The sequence below is a fragment of the Falco peregrinus genome, chromosome 1, assembly GCF_023634155.1.
Source record: "Falco peregrinus isolate bFalPer1 chromosome 1, bFalPer1.pri, whole genome shotgun sequence".
Classification (NCBI taxonomy): Eukaryota; Metazoa; Chordata; class Aves; order Falconiformes; family Falconidae; genus Falco; species Falco peregrinus.
Genome location: NC_073721.1, coordinates 42,590,327 through 42,609,724, shown reverse-complemented (window position 1 = coordinate 42,609,724; position 19,398 = coordinate 42,590,327). Strand labels below are relative to the sequence as shown.

Here is a 19,398-nt window from a genome sequence, read left to right as displayed (position 1 = left end):
GTTTTAAGTCTTCCAGGTACTTGAAATGCAGGGACAATCCTGATTCCCTGGGGGAAATCCAGCAGAATTTCACTGAGGCCAGTCTGCTGGTCTCTCTCTCTTTTAAATGCAGATGGTTGGAAATCAGAAACCAGCACTGGTCTCTGCAGTCACATTTGAACCAATCCTTCAAGAACACTAACTCACAACTGCCATTTTAAAGCTCTGATCCCCATTCTTGCCATCTGTAAAATTTTATTCCCCTCCTTCCTCTGCTCCTTTCATCAGAAATCAATCTTCCAATAATGCAGGTAAACTACAATCCTACTTCATAGCTATTTTTTTTGCATGCATCTTTCTCATGCATTTTACAGAACCGAAGCTCCCTCGCCCATCCTTGCCCTTTCCAGCCAGGCTTACAAGCACAGTAATCATCACACCTACACAACACCTCGTCAGCAGATTTGCACCTGCTGGTCACATCTCTGTCTGGTTTGCAAGCCAGGAGGCGAAGGAATCATTCGTCCTGATGTGGCAATTTGTCTCAGCATTCGCACTTGCCTTGCCAGTGAACTTTGTGTTCCTACCTGCCAGCTCTCCTCTCCCACCCCCCATCCCTCCCTCCCAGCCTCGATCACACATTTCCCTCAGAGCTTTATTCCATCTAGTGTATATGCCTTCCTCACAGCCATCAGCTTGTCACCCTTCCTGCCTTTCTGAAGGAAACCCAGTTGTATTACTGGTCTCAGCCCCAGTACAGATGACCATGGAAGAGCAGACTCCTCTGTGCTCAGCTACAGATAACTATGGCCCTCAGCAAGTGTCACCTGGTGAAGCTGAACACCCTTGTCTGTATGCGACAGCCTGTTCTCTCTTCACCCAAACATCTGCCTTCAGCAAGAGGGGAAAACAATGGCTGATATGAGAGAAAGAGTATGGAGAAAGGCAGGTTCCTCCCCCCTCCCACCAACATGGCCCCAGAGATAGTGGAAGACCATGGACAGGGTGCAGGACTACACACAGCAGACAGGGTGGACCTTCATCTGGGGAGGTACCTTGGGACCTTCTGGTCATGGGGCTGTGGCACTCAAGAGAAACTGGGGGGAGAGGAGGTGGGACACCAGTGGGCTCCTTATCCGATCTCTCTCCGTTCTGTCACTCCTGCCAGGGTGGTTTGGTCAAATCCCCAGATTTAGTGCACCCGGGCACTCCTCTCTGCTTCAGGCTTCCCGCATAAGCTTGGGCAAATTCTTTAAGGTGACATTTTGCAGACACCTTGGAGGCTGATTTTGCAAGTGTTCAGCATACCCCACTGTGATATTTAAGGTCCCGTCTTCTAAAATGTCCCATTACCTTGCCACCGACTACTTTCGAAATCTGTCCAGGCCAAGCCCAAGCTCTGATTCCTGCACACTGAAATGCTTCCACTGACTGTAATATGATTTGAATTGATCCCTGAGCCTTGTGCTGCACTTTCTCTGGTGCTGAGCAGAGGTGACGGCATTCCCTGTTTCTTTTCCTCCTCCTCTGTCTGGACCGCAGGCCCTCGAGGACAGGGAGCTTGCATCTGCACGGTACCGAGCACTGAGTGACTCCAGGCTCATCTGAGCTCGGCACCGTCCTGCAGATAATGATGGTGATAGAGGAAACTGAAACGTGCAGCTCAGGGTCATTGCCGCTGCTTATAACCACCCGTTTTATGTCCTACTTCAATATCTAATGTAATCAGTGAAATTACTTTTGTGGGAGTTGACACAGAAGAAGAGATTGTTGGATTGATATTCTGTCTGGCATTGATGAAAACCTTTTTATAATACCTTAATCCAGCACCCACAGAAGCAATTTGCTAATCTCTTGCTGACTTAGCTACTAGCAGGATCGACCATATCCAGTCATATTACCTGGCCAGCCATATTATGTTCTTTCTATGCAGAAAGAAAATGTCCTTTCTGACCCCAGAAGATGGTCAGCTTTTGCTTTGAAGCATGAGATCTGATTACCATTGTCCTAGATTGCAGAGCTGCAAATGCTATTAATTGCTACAAAGTTATGTAGCCTTTTACACTTCAAATCCACCCAGACTTTCATCTCAGTGACATCCTGCAGCAGGGAATTGTGTAGCTTCACTATACGCTGAAGAAAGGACTATTTCCTTTTAATTTGCTCTAAAAGTTGCGCCCTTTAATTCTGATGAGTCCCCTTGTTCTCATATCATCAAAGCGTTAAAATGTTTCTGATCGCTTTTCATTCTCACCTTCATATACTTTTGTACTGGAACCCAAAAGTCCCTTCTCACTCCTAGTTTTCCCAGGCTAAATAAACTATGATTTCCAGGCCTTCCTTATATAACTTGTTAATATTTGTAAAGCAATTTAAAATATATTAATATGGTTCAATTATAATATCATTTCTATTTTCCATCCTTCCTTTTAATGTCTCAAGCGTCCACCTAATTTGCCATCAATCTCCATTGATTCTCCCTCTGATGATACGTTAGTCTTTATAATATCCCAGGGAATATTTCTTCTGCCTTCCTGACCAGCATTTTGGAACAAAGAAGCTGGACTCTGACGGATCATAAACATGATTCACTCTGCACTCAGCATGTGCATGGATTTGCTGTTGTTTAGATTTTGATCCTGGAAACAGGTTTCATTATATCCACGGGACTGTAATTAAAAATTAGTTTGATTCAGATTTCAGGATCAGGCCCTTTACAGTCATGACTGCACTGGGTCAGCGACATTTGAGCACATATTTGAAAGCAAGCCTGTGTTTGATATTCTTTGACCAATAGCTAAGCACTCGATTACATGCCCTGCAGAATTGGGGCCCGCGTGCTGTTTAGCCAAGGGATGTGATTCCAGTCACCAACAGGGGAGAGGTGGACCAGGAGAAATGGTTTTTCACTCCTTCTCTTTCCCATAGAAAGTTGGAGACACCCAAGGAAATTACGTGATACCAGATCTAAAAAATCCCAAACAAATTACTTTTGCACACAACTCATTACTAATCCCATTACTGCAGAACATTATGAAAACCAAAATCATAAATGGAGTCAATAATGAAATAGTCATGCCTGTACGATCTAGGCACCCTGGTGACACTGCACATGACAGTCCTGAGACAAGTACTGACTGCGCACATCCCCGAGCAGCTGAAAGGTTATCCCAGGAGGGATAGCACTCATCCATGCCTTTCTGCTCCCTTCAGTATCCTACTGTTTTGGTTACACCAATCTCAGTTTCTCCCAGTCTTAACAAGATCTAATCCAGCTCCATCACCAATACATATCGCTCCTTCCTCCACGGCACTAGCAAATACCCCAAGCACCACATCCAGGTCTGGTCACTGCCTTTTAACATTAAGTCTTCTGCCCCAAGAAGCAAATAAGAGAACTGATGCACAAAAAGGATTTTTATCACAATATTACTCAGATTACAACTATTAGGTTACTTTAAGCCAGCATCATACAAATGTTGTGGGAGAATCCTAACTGGTAGCTTTTCCCTGGCTGATTAGATTTATCTATTCACTGGCCTAAAATATGGTACAGCAACCCACCATCATTTTCAAATACTCTATAGTTCTCTTTTAGGAGAGTGGAAATGGCAGATAAACACATTATCAGCATTCTCAGGCATAAAACAGCGAAGCCTGGAGTTGTTTTGCAGAAGCAACTCTGAATTTGGACGACATGACATAAGTAATTCTAGAAATAGCTGCTGGTCTTAAGGCTACGTTACATGTATCCTTGTTGCTGCTTTTTTATCTCTGTTCACAATTTTAGCACAAACATTATGCTGTCTTTGTTAGTTCTTTCCTTTGACTCTCTCAGTATTTCTCAAGCGTTCTTCAGTCTCACCTTGTAACTCCTAAGCTCTCCCTGCTCCTCCCAAAACACACCTTTGATTTTTACTGCAAACATCCCCCAGCACAGAGCAGTGTGAAAAATGTCTGGAATAACTCTAGCATCCTCATGTTCTAGGCAAGGAGGTGGTCTGAGCCAGGAGGAACCCATAGCCACATATGCACCCCAGCATATGTCTGAGGGCTTTGCTTACCCGCTCACCATCTGTACCTGCCTGAAGAGCAGTCACACGGCGAAAGCAGCCAGGCTGCTCCGGCACTTGTCGCCTGCCTCGCTGCTGTCCATTCTGCTGATCCCAGAAGTCCAGCTAAAGATTCACACCTGCTAGTCCTGGTTCTCCCTCCTGCCCTGAATCATCAGCCTCCTCCCGAGGCTCACAGTCCATTTCCTTCCATCCTTCCTTGGTTAGTTTTAGTTTCTTTGTCATTTTCTAACTATTGCTTTGAACTATTGTGCAAGCTTCTTTTATTTATTCCTCTGGTCCTGCAGCCACACCTGCAATGTAGTGCCCACACAAGGCAATGGTTTTAAAGTTTGCCCTCCCAGTCTTCCCCCTGCTCAGCAAGTCAGCATCCACAACTGCAAGGATAAATTACCACAAAGGTCTCCAATGTTAGCAATGTATCAGACAACCTCATGCACTGCTCTAGCAGGGTAAAGAGATGGCTAAATGGAATCAGTTGTGTCGACTCAGGACTTCTGGCCAAAACTGCATCCAAAATCATGATGGACACAGCAGAGTCTAGAGCACAGGCCAGGTTCTAAATCATGCTCTAAATCAAACCCTAAGAAAGAGATCCTCACTCACCATGAAGCCAGTTAACTCCCCTGGCTTCGACAGGCTGGGATGATTTACAGCAAGCGGTTCCAAGCCTTTCACAGATACTCACTGTACAGCATATTTTGGCTGTAATATGCATAGATATAAAAGTCCAAGCTATTAGAAGACCTATTGTAAGCCTCCAGGCTTTACCTTCCATAAACACTGGGTGAAAGAGTGCACCTTTATCAGGATAACTATGAGACAGGTCCCAAGCATGAAAAGATTGCAAGAACCAGAGCCACTCTACTGGTAATTGGGCAGTACAGGAGAACGGAGAGGAGTGTGAGAGCTCCGTCTGCTCCTATATTGTGTTTTGATTTACAGCAAAAAGTAAGTTGAACAAACTGTATTTTTCTGGAGCTTCTCTTACTTGTGAGAACCTCCCATAGCTTGGTTTGCAAGCTTCTGCGTCATTGCTTGGTATGTGTCAGGCCAGAGCTGGCTTTGCTGGAGTTTGTGAACCTCTGGGAGGAAAGGTGTCACTGTGATGGCAATACTCCATTGAACAGTGCCCACTGCTAACACACAGAGAGAATTTGTTCTAGGGCTTGAAAGCTTACTGGTGTTCCTGGCACCTCAGTTTCTACCTCTGCCCAGCATTTCTATCACCAACATAAACAGTGAACAACAACAGTATATGTCTGGCAAAGGCTATTCACTTTGTCCTCCTCTGGAGGCCACCATTTGAAGCTGTTTTAGATTATTTGCTCCGATCAGCTGCTGCTGCTCTGACTTACTGTTATTTCTATTGCCAGCGTAAGAAGTGATCCATCAGCAGTGCAACTGGTTGTTTTTTTCTGAAACAGGAGCAGGGAATCATGTGTGTGAGAGCTCAACTATTGGGGAATGCTATGTTAACACCTAGAGAGACGCCATCACCAGAGCTGCAGGGGCGTTGGTGCCACCACGGGTACCGCTCTCACCCAGCACTGCGCTCTGAATGGGCTTGTCAGCAGACAGCGATGGCACTGTGCATAGCTAAGCTCTGTCAGCTGCACCTTGTAGGCAATGATAAAATGGATTTAGAGCACATGACTTCAGAAGAACAAATAGCAAAAATAAATGTCTTTTCTGTGATGCTGCTTGCAGGTCCTGCCTCAAGGCTGCAAGAAAACAGCTCGCCAAGCAGGAGGCTGCAAAGGTTTAGAAATGTTGTATTAACCCCCCCATCCCAACCACAGAGGGAACCCTGGGCCTGACTCCTCGCTCCTTTTCAAAATGACATGGTTATGCCAAATTTATGCCACCTTCACTTAGGACCTGATCCAGCATCCCTGAAGTAAACTTGAGTCCTTCAATTGCCTGTAGCTCAGGGTAAATCAGCAGCTCCTCCGATTTCTGCTGTTTCTCCCATTCCTCCGTCCCACTAGTAATAGCACTTTTTCTTCCCTGAAACAGTACAGCTTAGTCTGTCAAGTCAGCAACAGCTATCCTGCGTCTACTCTTGAACCCTGGTGAATGCCACCTCATTTCTCTAGTCCAGCTCTGCCCATGTTTCACTCTCTCCAGACAACCCAGTAGATACCTCCAGTTCCCTTCCCCAGGTCTCTGCTTTAACATTTCCCTTTCCTGCACCGACGACAAGCCACAAGCCTGCTGCAGCCCTGTCCAGCCGAGCTCTGGTCCCAGCAGGTCGGCTGGATGTGGCAGTGCAGGGCACGGAGAGCAAGAAAAAACTCCCCTGGCACCCGAGCACACTCTGAGCTATCACACACAGATGGGAGGAGGAGATGCTTTGCCCTAACTCAGCTCAGCACCATTTGGTAACTCAGCATCATGCTCCGGGCGGCAGCCATCTTCTAGGCGAGAGGAAGAACCGCAGGATTGAACCATGGTCTATGGGTCTAGCAAGAAGCCGGATCTTTCTGTGAACAAATATTCTCCCCTTCTGGGAAGCTGCTCTGCACAGCCTGGAAGGAAGTGGGCCAAGGTCCTTACGGTTGTTAAAAAAATCTCGTGATACTTTGCAAGAGGGATGGTGTAAATCAAACCACAGGGCACAAGCTACCTAACTCTGGGTAATTTATATTCTGCCTCACTAAGTTCATCTCTGCACTTTCAATGCATGAAGTGATTTTTCACTTCCCCTGTAGTATTTGCTGGCACGGAAAAGCTGCTGGGCTCTGTCCCAGAAGTAGCTGCATTTCATCACTGGGTAAAAGATTCCTGCATGCATGGGGCCAGATCCTCAGCAGAACTCGCCCTCGCCCCAGCGGCTCCGCAGCCGGGGGGATCCGGCCCCAGCCCATTCAGCTGCACCTGGGCTCCCTGGAGAAGAGAGCCCTGTTGTTATTTGGCTTCGCCACCCTCCCGCCCCCGTATTATTATTAGCGCTTGGCTCCCGCTGCGCGAGGCCGGGCAGGCGGGGGGAGGAGGGCGATGCGCATCGCTCCGCGCCCCTCCGCACTGCTCCGCGCCCGCCGCCGCTGCGTGGAGCCACAGCGCCCCCTCCTGGGCACGGCCGCGCCGCCATCCTGCCGCCGCGGAGGGGCTGCGCGCTGGCGCAGCGGGGCACGGGGCTGCCGGCGGCGGAAGGGTCCTTCCCACGGAGGAAGGGGGGGTCCCTGCTTTTCCATCTGCGGATGTCGCGCCCCCAGGTGCTTTTGGGGCTCTTCACCCGCATTTCTGGTATCTAGTGATTTTAATTATTTTTTTTTTATTTTTCCCCTCAATTATTTTTTCCTGCCTTCACAGCATCTCAGCATGGGCTGTAGATACCGCGTGTGCAGGGGGCCCTGGGTGCACTCTGGACATGCCCACCCATTGCTGGAGGTGGGCAGGGGGACGGGCAGGACACGCAGGTGCTGGGGCTGCAGTGCTTTCCCAAGCAGAGCCCCCCACACAGGTGGGGCACCTGCCCCAGCAAAGGCGCGGGTCGGGCTTTGGGCTGCTCCCCTGCACAGACACAGTGAGCACGATCTGCTGGCAGACCCCCTCCCACGCAGTGGTTAGCATCAGCCTTACACATATTTCCAATGGAGTAAATAAACAGCAGAGGTGAGGAGGGAACACAGACAATTAATTCTCTCTGCCATCTCTCTTGGGACACCTTGTACCTATAGCAAGCCAATTCACCGTATGTTCCTCCTCTCCAAAGTTTTAACACAGACTTTGGTTGGCCTTGTTATATTCCTGCTCCTGGAGGGCTGCACGGGCTCCTCACTAGGCCCTATGGAAAGAGGGGGAGGGGAGGATAGTCGGAGGGGGATGTTGGTTAAATACATCTAACACCAGTGACATCACCTCCCCTGCGCATACTACACCGTTTCTGATGACAGGGGCTTGCAAAGGCATGGGATGGTTCGCACTCTAAGGCTGGGAGGGTTTTGCTCTGAACCAGGGTGAGACTGAAGCGGAGCCTTGCACTGTGTGTGTTTTAGCTACAGACGCGTTTGTGGCTTTGCTCACATCCACTCTCCCACACGGAAAAAAGCAAGGCAACTCTAGCAGGGCACTTCCCATACTCACAGGCTCCAGCTCTTGATCAGAGAGGCTGTGACGGGTATGGGATTGCCACCGCTCCCCACTACCATTCCCCTGCTCCCCGCCTGCTGCTTGCCTGCCTTTCCAGTAGTGCAACCATTACCGAGTCCCGGGAACATGCAAAGAGCAGTAAAACAAACGTAGGCACACAAAATGTAGCAGGCTTTTCTGCTGAGTCGCAAAGGGCTTTGGAGACAGACAAACCCCAAATCAATGCCTGGTACTAACTACAAGGGAGAAGACTACACTGGAGGAACAAACCACCTACTGAGAGACCTGCAAAGAAGGCAGCATGTGTACGCTCGTGGGAACATCTGACTGTTTGATTCGCATAATAAGAATATCAATGCAGTTATTTCTGCAGGTTACGGTGTGTGTTCATGTGCAGATCAAGCCTGTGTGTCTGAGTGCAGGGGAACTGCGGGGCTTCGTAGCTTGAAGAGGTGCTTGCATCCGTGGGAGAGAAACACCAAGATGCTGTGTTTAAGCATGGGGTGGACTGTGCAAGTTTGACAGCATGTGTTTTGTGTGCTTAGCGTGTACATGTATGCGAGGGAGACAACTGCTTGTCTGTGTGGTGTGTGGGAGGGAGAGATTCCGGGTTTGTCTGTCTGTCACTCATAAGCAGATCTGATCAATCTTTTTCCTTTATAAGGAATTTTTTTAAAAAAATAAATCTTTTCAGATTTCTTACACAAAAGCCTCATCTCCTCTTTACTCACTACCTCCTCCTCTCACCACCTCCCAAATACTTCTCTACAACTCTTGGGAAAGCAGCTTTACTGCCATTAACCAATTATTATTATGCACCTAGATGAGCAGCCAGAGTAAAGCATGAAGGACCCTTCTGTCCCACCTAGTGCAGATGTCAATCACGAGGATAAATTCATACAGCAAGACTGCCAGCATTTCATCTGCTGCTTGTTTCTCCCCATGACCAGGAGACTGCATCTAAGAAGTGACACCCACTCCCCTTCCCCACTCCTAAGTAAAAGCAAGAGGGACTCTCCAAAAGCAAAACACACACTCACACCTCCAGCCCTCCTCTCCTCGGATCCTCGCTGGGTCTTTAGACCTCGGGGATGATGTAATGGTGTGGAGATGCCCTCTGTCTCCCTATTCCCCATGGACTGGAAAAGGCGAAGTTACGCTCCACACCAGCCTCGCGATCAGCTTTGAGAGCTGAGCCGGGGAAAAGCAACCTCCTCCTGCACTGTGGGATGCAGCCCCCCGCCATCGCTGCCCTCCCTTGGCTCTGCTGCTGCCTCCCAGTCCCCACCATAAGTAGAGGCAATCAGCCCCGTGTGGGATTCAAGGCGACAGACTTTCCTTTTCCTCCGTGATTCGCTTGTCACTTGCAAAAACGGAGCAGTGGATTAAGTGGAGATGACACCATCTCCTTGGGGACGGTTCCCCACCACCACCCGCTCCGGGATGTATCGATACTCCGGAATACAGATGGATGCTGGCTACCTCCCACCCCCACCTCCACCCCTGCCTCGCCACCAGCCCAGCCAAACCGGGGGGCTGAACCCCTACTAGTGGGCATCCTCCAGGGGCTGCGTCTTTCCCCAGTAAAAACCAGAGCTCCCAGTCTTCCCAGTTAGCAGCAAATTTCGGCCTCACTCTCACCGCACACACACGCACTATCACTAACTGGGCTGCGGGACTTCTGCCATCCAGCCCCCCCCCCCCCCCCCGCCCCCCCCCCCCCCCCCGCCCGCAACTCCGTGCTGCCCAGGGCTGGGGTGCAGGGCAGAGGCGCCGTGTGCGCGGCTGGGCGCGGAGGGGCCGCGGGTGCGTTACACAACGCGGCCGAGGCAGGACGGGGCACCGCAGCCGCAGCGCAGCGCTCGCCTTACCTGATGCTAATGTCCCTCTCTGGCGGAGATCTGCTCGCCCGCGGGTTTTATTCGGCTCGGTAGGAACTTGTGGGGGAGCTTCTCTGTCCAGCTTGCATACTGGGTGCTGGGCTGAGAATGCAGGCGTGAAAATCCTGGGGCTCTAGCAGTCCTTTTCATGCTCAGACAGAAAATCCCCTTCCTTGATCCAGATCGCGGGCATTAAGGGCAGAGGCAAAAAAAAAAAAAAATTAAAAAATCCTTTTTCCTCCCCTCTTCCTTTTTCTTGCTAATTTTCCCCCCTTCCCTTATTCCTGTGCCCCCTCCCCCTCTTCTGCTGCTCAGTTCGTAGCCATCGGGGGAAGGAGCAGAGGCAGCAGGGAGAATGGAGAGGGGGTTAGAAATAAAAATGAAAAGGGCTCCAGGAGGGAAGCGAGAGGCTGGGCTTGCCACGGGGGGAGGGGCTTGGAGCGGTCTGGAGAGGATGAATGGGGAAGAGGAAAGCAGGGAGGAGCCCCAGCATGGGCATTTTATTCTAAGAAGTGTTTTGTACATAATTAGGGAAGGGGAGGGGCGGGGGGCAAAAGGGAGGGACTTAAGCTCTTGCCAGACGGAGCTTGGACCGTGGGAAGGGAGGATGAGACTGAAAAGGACCTCTGGATGGGGCTGTGGGGGGATCTAAACTTGTCTGCCCCCCCTGATTTGGGGAGGAGGCTGCAGTGGGACTGGGTGCCATTCCAGGCAGCCACCATCCATTTAAATTTTTTTTTCTTCCCCCTCGCCTTTGATTTTCTGCTCAGCGGAGCCAGGCAGCAGGGACCGGATCGGCCGAGGAGGGAGCTGCCGGGGGGAGCAGCCTGTTCCCCGGCCTGGCTCCGCACTGGGGGGGTCCCACCTCCCCGAGGAGGGGGGAGGGAGCCGCCCCCAGCCCCGCCGTGCGGGAGCGATTCAGCACCGCGGACAGCGCCGGCCCGGCCGGGCGGTGACGGACGCTGCGGGCCCGGGGCTCCGCGCTGCTCCGCGGCTCAGCCCCGCCTGCTTGGGCAGCGCCCGGGAGCGGCTGGGAGCGGGCCGGGCTGGCGAGCCGAGCCGAGCCGAGCCGCCCCGGGGGGGCAGCGGGCGAGCGGCGGCGCTCCCGGCCCGGCTGGGTCCGCCCGGCAGGGCTGACAAGTCCCTCCGCGGGGCTCGGATGGTAAACGGGGCTGGGGGTGCCTCAAGGGCATGACCCAGGCACGACAAACCTCAGCAAAGGCAAGCCAGCGCAGGAAGAGCCGTGCACAGTTCCTGCCACCCTGTGAGGTCTCTCACCAGGGACCCCTCAGACAAGACAGTCACAGCTGTGCTGTGGGGACACAGAAGGGAAAAAAACAGCCACCCTTTTCAGGGTATGTGGGGCAAGGAGGACAACGGGAGACACCCTCCTTCCATCCCCCTTCTCTGGCCTGCAAGGACACTCTGTCCTTCTCTCACCCATCCCCTGTGGCTACAGAACATTGTCTTAAGCTAAATCTTCAGCAAATCTTTCCTAAGCAGAATTAGAAGCTGTTTGGTTAAACTCCAAGCTGTTCTGATAGGGCTGAAGCTTAGCTTATCTCAGTTGCAGTGTACCCAAAGCTCCCAAGTTTTACTTTTTTCCAAGTGACTGTTCAGCTGCAAAGCACACTTGCCAGTAAGCCACCCCTGATTCTGTCACACTGGCTCAAATAAAAGGCTGAAATGACTCTCACAGATTTCCCCTGGTACAAGGCCACAGATGAACGGCTCACACCACAGCAGAGAAGACTGAGGGATCAGGTCTTATACAGAACATATAAACAAATGCAAAGCACACATTTAAGCAAATAAATGGTGTTTGGTGCTATCACTAGTGTATTCTTTCATTGGTGCTCTTGGCATTTACCAGAAATGGAGGAGGAGTCCTTCTGTCCTACATAAGGTTCATTGAAATCAAAGCAAAGGCTCCATGAACAATGTTGCATGGGATTTACCGATTAAACTAATGCAACAATATTGGCTGTCTTTCCTCACTACATCTGGAAGATTATTGTGTGATTGTGTCTAGCAGGACCTGGCACCCCCAGCCTGATACTTCATATTCCTGTGAAGTGAGAGCAGGAGAAAACAGGTGAGATGATGGCACCCAAAGGTCTCATGGACCTAGAGAACAACTAAAATATTCTCTACAAAGCAACGCTTTCTTCCAGAAAGTCCATCATCAAACTCAAAGGACCAGTGTCCTGCCTGGAAATAAGAATTTCTATCAATATTATAAAAATGTAATAATAAGAGAACACAAAGCAAATCTAAGAGGGTAGTTTTGTTCATCATTTTCCTGTCCCAGAATGTTCCCCCCCGCCCCCCCCCCCCCCCCCCCCCCGTTCATACATACACTATTGTTGCCTCTTTCCCAAAAGCTTTTACTGACTCTGTATCAAAAGAGGATTATTTGGTGCATTGAGTATTCAACATGTTCTCTTACAGTATTGTTGTGTTCAATGAGCTTTGCTCATCTGAATGGACACTCACTGCATAGTCCACTGGTTTAATTTTCTGCTTTGGAAACCTAAGCAGGTTACAGCATATTTAGCTATGTGTCTATTCTTATGTGTCAAAGATAAGGTTTCTGGATGCCATTTTTAAAAAACAAAATTATTTCACTTCACTAGCTTTCTCTTTTCAGTGGTCTCTTCTGTTTAGTTTTGGGTACTTCAGCTCACCTTCTCCCTGCAATAAACAAAGCCTGAGTCTTCACCTCAAATCAGCAAAGCTCCATTGAACAAGAATTTCTATTTTTTCTTCCAGTAAGGACTTTTTTTTTTTAACTGTTAACCATTTTAGCATGTCCAATCCTCACACTTTTTTTCCTCCTTCAACAGTTGTCTTAAACACAATGCTTACATTTTTTTAAACTACCATATTCTTCCCATGAAGGAAAAGAAACTAATAAATCAAGGGAGGATATGAAGAACAGAATTCACAATATACATGGTGTAAACGAGTCTCCCATTTGCAAGTGTTAGGCCAAGAAAAAAAACATTGTGGTGAGAATGGTAGAAAGAAGAGAGAAGTGTCCATGTTCACCTAACAGCTGCCACAGAAATGAGAAAATTAGTTACTGCTGTGTGCTCCAAGCATGTTGCGGGTATGGGTTAACTACAGTATTCAACTAAACACTGCACAGCCACTTGCTCACTCGCCTCCACCCCACACTCCAGTGGGATGGGGTAAGAGGAAAGGACGAGTAAAAGCAAGAAAACTTGGGAGTCAAGTGAAAAATTGTTAATAACTGAAGGAGCAGTGGAAGATGAAAAAAAGAAAAAAACAAAACAAGTGATACAATTATTCACCGCCTCCCATGGGCAGACCAATACCCAGCTAGTTCCAAAGCAAAAGATGGTTAACCTAACTGAAATCCCCTTCTCCCCCTTTTTACTGCTGAAGATGATATTACATGGCATGGAATATCTCTTTGGTTAGCACAGGTCATCCACCTAGTTGTGGGCCACCCAATCTCTTTCACACACCCCAGTCTATGTACTGGGGGAGCAGAAGCGAGAAACAGAGGTGGCCTCCGTGCTGTGCAAACACTGCTCAGCAACAGCTAAACCATCAGCATATTAACAGCATTGGTTTGGTCACAGGTCTAAAACACAGAACCATATGAGCTGCTATAAAGGAAATTATCACAGACAGGCCAGTACAAAGTGCAGTTATCTCGTCCAAAAGGAGTTGTATGTGCCAAATGCATAAGGTGAATACTTCATTTCTATTTGTGATTCTACAGCAAAAACTCACTTCAGAGTCCCATGAGCTGGTGAAGATAATCAGACCCTCCTCTGAGTTCCTCTCATGCTACAGGCAAACTTTTTCTTTCCACATATCCTGTTGTGTTGCCCTCCTTGAGGATGCAGAATGTATTTCTGTCAAGGTTTTGCAGGCTTCATTGTTTATTACAGGCTAAAAATGGATTAAACTTGCTTTGTGAGCATTGTATTGATATCCTGGTGCTCTCCCAGTCTCCTGTGAAATGTATTTCCTCTTTCTCTTCTGCAAACAATATCACAGTATGTAGCGATCTTATTTAGACTGTGTTTTGTGTTGGTTGCAGAGATATCCAACCCCTAAGCACCAACCATATTCATTTGCTGTGGGTACCCTTTACAGGTGGGTGGGTGTCTCACTGTTCACAAAGCAGAATGGGCAATACAAAGATGTTTTGATGGATGATGGGAAGAAGCCTGGGAGTGGGCTCAAGTGTCAGGGCTAAGAGGCAAGGAGCTAGCAGAGATGGTTTCCATCATCCCCAGTGCAGAAAGAAAGGTTTACAGTCAAGGCTTGAGCAGGGGGTAAGGGAAAGGCTGGAAGCCCCTGCCAAGCTAAACAAAAATGTTGGCAGGTCCCAACAGAGTGGGAAGGAACAGTTGGGAATTGGTTGGGATTTTTTTTTCCTGAAAGGAGTTTCTGATATCTGGCTCCTCTGTATTAAATCGAATCATCCTCAGTACAGCTCTAGAAGCCTGAAAGACTGAACTCACTAAACTTTCCAAGCAGGTGCTTCTCCATCTTTGCACTGCTCCTAAATTAACATATCCCGTATTTATCTTTTGAGATAAATACCTATACAGGATCAAACTAACAGTGGAAGAAATGCCACAGCTTCAAAATTGAACTGCAGTTGTCCTAGACCCTCACCTTTCAGAACACTTATTCCGAGCACCATGAGCTACTGGGGGTTTGCAGAATGAGATTGTCAGTCTCCTGAGATCTAACTCTCTGATTAGCTTTGTTAGTATTTTTCCTACTGGTCTTGGGTAGGAAGCAGAAGTCTTGTGAAAAAGAAATAATCATGGTTTGTCTCTCACAGAAGATTAAAATAAGACAGTGACCACTATAGGGTTAGTTCCAGGAAAATGTGGTGGGCAGAAAGAACAGTAAGAACTGATTGTTTCCCAGCTCAGAAGATTGTTTCCCAACTGTCTTTGATAGAAGGGTTTCTGGACAAGGCTAAGAGATGCAAGAATAATTATTTGATTCATTGAATTCATGGGGAATTAGAACAGGCCAGGCATTTGGCTTCCAGTATTTGTCTAAATATTCTCTCCAGTTAACAGAAAGGGGTAATTTTAACTCTACAGGTATAATCTTCCTGTTATCTTAGACACTATCTTTGACATGGGATGAATTTCCTTCTGAAATTAGCACGCTCTGTGTTAACTCTAAAAGGAAGCAGATCAGCAGCTTAGACTGAATTCCTAAATTGTAGATGGATGAAGTTAGAGGAGTTGAATACTTTCCTCTACAGCTTGCTGAGGTGCACGGGAGAGCAAGCAAATGAACCCATATCTGCTGATTTTCCCATCTTAGTCACAAATCCATCCTCTTTATTAGCAATCTTTCATATTCACCATTGTTACTATTGTCTGGTACCAAGTACAAGTCATCAGTATTCATCACCTGCAGCTTAGTTTCCTTCTGAACTTGGACTAAGGCTTTCAAAAGGGAACTACTTGTAACTCCCAACCCATCATGAGCTGTACACTGCACAGAAGGCTTCAAGCCTCACTCTGCCTCTGTCTGCAATCTCTGAGCACTTCAGACCACTCAAAAAAAAAATGTTGGTAGATGAAACCTGTGTGCAGTCAAATGCAGGGACTAGAATGTTCAGTTGAGCTTTTTTTCCCCCTTATTCCTCACTCTGATATATCTATGTTCTTGCATCTGTTTCATATCTCCCAGGGCCCCAAAAATGTTCATTGCAAAGTAGAAGGCAAAGCAAGAGGCACTGATATCTCCCAACATTTATGAAGCAGGCATGAGAAAGAGATCTCTTAGCTTGATTAACAGGGGTTGCTGGAGGCAGCGGGCAGCCACTGTCATCCATAGCCTAAGCTAATTCAGAAGCATGTCAATGAGAGTTAGAGGGTCAGTGTTTCTTTTCTGATTTACCCGAGAGAAGCCAGTGCACATCTAGTAAGGCTGTGCTAAGGTCATACGAATGGATGTTAGTACAGAATAACGGTACCACCCACAGCATAAAAATCAAGTCATAACATGTTTACACATACTGACTGCATGACTGTTAAATTGATGCTGATATGTAATAATTGTATAGGCAATTTTTTTCAGCTTCCGTAAGGGGTAGTTTTGTCATTTTCTTTCTGGATTACAAATAATGACCAAGCCATCTGGCTATATGCTATACAACAAAGGGGGCAAATTCCATTTTCTGGAGCCTGAGGACAGGACTCCAGGGTAGGCCATCCAGTGTATTACAACAGATTCATGCAATAAAATTGCACTTTTTCATAAACAGTAGTATAGGTCAGAATGGACCATCCCCATTGTCTTCGGACAAACCAATATGCCGCTGTATTGGGTTTGTGTAGCAAGGTTTTGGTAGCAGCAGGGCTACAGGGGTGGCTTCTGTGAGAAGCTGCTAGAAGCTTCCCCTGTGTCCAGTAAAGCCAATTCCAGATGGCTTCAAGACAGACCTGCCATTGGCCAAGGCCATCAGCAATGATGGTAGCACCTCGGGGATAATGTATTTAAGAAGAGGAAGAAGTTGCTGCCTGACAGCAATTGCAGTTGGAGAGAGGAGTGAGAATATGAGAGCAACAGCCCTGCAGGCCCCCAGGTGGGTGCAGGAGGAGGCAGGAGGTGCTCCAGGTGCTGGAGCAGAGAGATTCCCTGGCAGCCCATGATGAAGACCATGGTGAGGCAGGATGTGCCCCCCAGTCCCTGGATCCCATAGGGGAACAGATCCCTGCCCACAGCCTATGCAGGACCCCACGCTGGGGCAGGGGGATGCCTGAAGGAGGCTGTGACCCATGGGCAGCCCATGCTGGAGCAGCTCACCCATGAACCTTTTGTTATTTTTTCTCTTCACTGCCCAGCCGAGGAGAGGAGCGACAGAGCAGCTTTGCTGGGCACCTGGTGTCCAGCCAGGGTCAACCCACTACAGCCTGGCAAGTATCGAATATAGGAAAAGGAGTAAGAAATATCCCCCCGCCCCCCCCATCCCCCACTTCATATAATTTATTATATTTAGGAGAAAACTTGAATTTGAATTGCTAAGGAATGACATGGTTTAGAGTATGCTGTTACTCTGAGATAACTGCACTTTGCCTCAGGTATGCAGTGAGTCACAAGGTTGATAGCTGGTGCATACCAGCACCCTGAGAAGTGGGGTTATTGTTACCATACAGTAACCACATGCCTTGGGCAACATTATTTCTCACATACAATAGTGACTTTTCATCTTGTTAAGAAAAAAGTTGATGTGTTCGATTTTTAGGAACTATGTTGAAAGGCATATGTCTAAGTGCTTTACAAAAACTTGTTGCATAAACACAGCCTCTCAGGCTATTCTTACTATTGGTCAGAGCAGGAAAAAACAAATCAAGATATTCAGAAACTGTTTCCAGAAACACAGTCAACTAAATGAAGAACAAGCCATAGTCTACTCTATCTAGGTGTCTAGGACCAAGATCTTAGTGTGTAGCGTGAAACACAGCTGCCAGACTGTTCAGATGTAGCTCTTATGCCACAGTTTCCCAAGCAGCGTGTTAAAGTGTGTGTATAAAAACTCCATCTTGTTTATTTTATTTGGATGCTTCCCAAAGCAAAGACTGCTACTTACTCTGTGTATGCACACCTCTCCCTGAGCAGTCCTGAACTCAGCTGCTACCTTTCCCTGCTAATGGTGATATTACTAACAATGAACTCTGCCCACATGCTGCTTCACCTCCTGCTGTCCAGACGTGCTCTGGTACCAGCATGTTCCAGCTTTCCATACCAAACACTTCATTCACTGCATTTCTTCAGGAGTGCATTGAACATTAGGCAGAAATTCAGTCTAGGGAATCCTGCAGGTTCTTATTTCCTACCTTTTACCCTCTCAGTATCCGTTTGTCCACAGCAGCTCTGAAACAGCCTAGATGTTTCCCCTAGAGCACTGTCATCCCCAGTGTCCCAGCGCTGTTACAGCAGATTCGTACCTTAAGCTCAGCCTTTAGAGCCGACGCTGGTTTTGGTTGCCAGCAATGAATTCTGCACACAGACACTCAAGGCACCTTAAAGGGCTCTGGCTGTCAAGGGTTTCTTTATGTAGTGTTCAATTCTTGTTTTCGAGCTTTTCTTTTGCTTGTGACACCTTCTCCAGTAATAAACATTTCTTTCCCTGCTAGTTTTAGATCAATTCCTTCTAAGCCAGTCAGATTTCAATCTTCCCTTGTTTCTTGAGGAAAATCACCCGGTTCACCTCTGGAGGGAGTGATCTATTGCATAAAACATTCAGGACCAGCTCGGATGCCTGGGTTCTGGTTTGGGCTCTGCTGCTGGATGACCACATAATCTCAAGGGGACCACTCTGCTTCTGCTTCTGTCTATGCAACACAAGTGCTAATACACCAACCTAATGCTCTCACCCTGTCCAGGTTATTGTTTCCATAACTTTCACCTAGCAGCCAGAACTCAGCTCACTGCAGTTACCCATCCAGCTTTTTTCTACACAGCACCTCAAATGCACGATGGTAGCAACATACTAAGGTATTTGTGGGAAATGTTAGTACTGAGAGCATCATGGTTTGCACCTACATCTCCACTCCTGCAGTTACACACACTAGCAAGACTAAGCCATCACAGGAATGCTAACACACTTTACCAAAGCTTCATTTGGCTTTGTAGATGGTCCTGAGGGAAGTTAGAAGGCTGGCCTCACAGACCTCAGTATCACAACAGGTGAAATCAAGAGGAAGCATTAGTCACCTTGCTTATAAGTGGGATGTACAAGTGCAGGTTTTACACAAAACCAGAGGCAGAATTGGGGCAAACCCAGATATTTCAAGCCTTAAACACCTTTAATCTCCAAAGCATCTACCCTTACATGTGTGCTGACAAAAAACACTATATAGAGGCAAAGTAATTATTTTTATTCTTTTTCTTTCCTTGCTGTTTCACCAATAGTCGATCAATACTGTCATTAAAGCTCTGAGAATAGGTTCAGTTGGTTAATCTGCACCTTGAGTACAAAACAGAAAGAAAGGAAAACAAAAACCCCTCAGTCATGTAGCTCTTCTACAGCCATCACCAATCCCTTTGTTTGGAAAAAGGGACGCATCCATGGATGTCTGTCTCACAAATGACAAGGCACACGGGCCTGGGTTTTCAATAGACATTTGGAACCTCGGAAATATTTCTCACCAGTGACAATTTGTAGATAGGTCAGATTTAGAGGATGAGCTGACTGAGGGACCCTTTAAATAGCTGGCTTATTGTATACTTAGTGTGTTCCTTTAACAGGCTTATGCTATCATTGAGTCTTCTATGGAAGAAGGGAGCCATTGTGCCAGTGTAGCACCGACCTAATTAGCTTTGCTGAGGATTTATTTAACAGGTTTATT

General features: G+C 47.7%; 1 protein-coding gene across 1 annotated transcript in view; it reads right to left on the bottom strand.

The window, feature by feature from the left end:
• Nucleotides 1-10,458, bottom strand: part of BRINP1 (BMP/retinoic acid inducible neural specific 1) — an 88,078-nt gene extending 77,620 nt beyond the window's left edge. Inside the window, exon 1 of the mRNA XM_005231281.3 lies at nt 10,019-10,458. The gene's annotated coding sequence lies outside the window, so the exon portion shown is untranslated. The remainder of the gene's footprint in view (nt 1-10,018) is intronic.
• Between the last annotated feature and the right edge of the window lie 8,940 nt (nt 10,459-19,398).